This window comes from Mustela lutreola, chromosome 4, assembly GCF_030435805.1.
Source record: "Mustela lutreola isolate mMusLut2 chromosome 4, mMusLut2.pri, whole genome shotgun sequence".
NCBI lineage: Eukaryota > Metazoa > Chordata > Mammalia > Carnivora > Mustelidae > Mustela > Mustela lutreola.
This window is the reverse complement of record NC_081293.1, coordinates 54,393,195-54,393,745: the sequence shown is the minus strand read 5'-3', so window position 1 is coordinate 54,393,745 and position 551 is coordinate 54,393,195.

Here is a 551-nt window from a genome sequence, read left to right as displayed (position 1 = left end):
ACAGGTTATAAAAGGGGATCTTTGTGAGGTGAGTTCTTCTCTCCATCCGCCAGATGACTTGCGGAAGGTCATGGTTAGCTAGTTCTAGGGCTAGAGTTGAGAGTGCCAAGAAATTGAGAACAGTCTAAATGTCCAAAAATTGGAAAATTATTAAATTCACTAAATACATCCATATCATGGAATGCTATGCAGCTATTAAAGTCATCTCTTCCAATGATTTTAATAATGTGGGGAAAGGTACATAGTAAGTTAAATGGAAAAAGCAGGAAATAGAGTTTGATCTCTGCTCTGTGGTGTAGACGTGTTTACTGGCACATGTACAAATACAGATTGCACGTAGATTTGCAAAGACACCAAAAATACTGAGTTGCTCCAGGTTCTCCCTTCAGATCAGGTCCCCCTCCCAGCCCCACCCTGTCTGGGGTCTCACATGTGAAGGTGCATAAGGGGAGCCTGCCGACCACGTCTCTCTAGCTGGGAGCGCATCTGGGAATGTCAGTTTTGTGAAAAATGACACTGAGGGGAAGTGTAATCAGAACATCGCCAGAGGG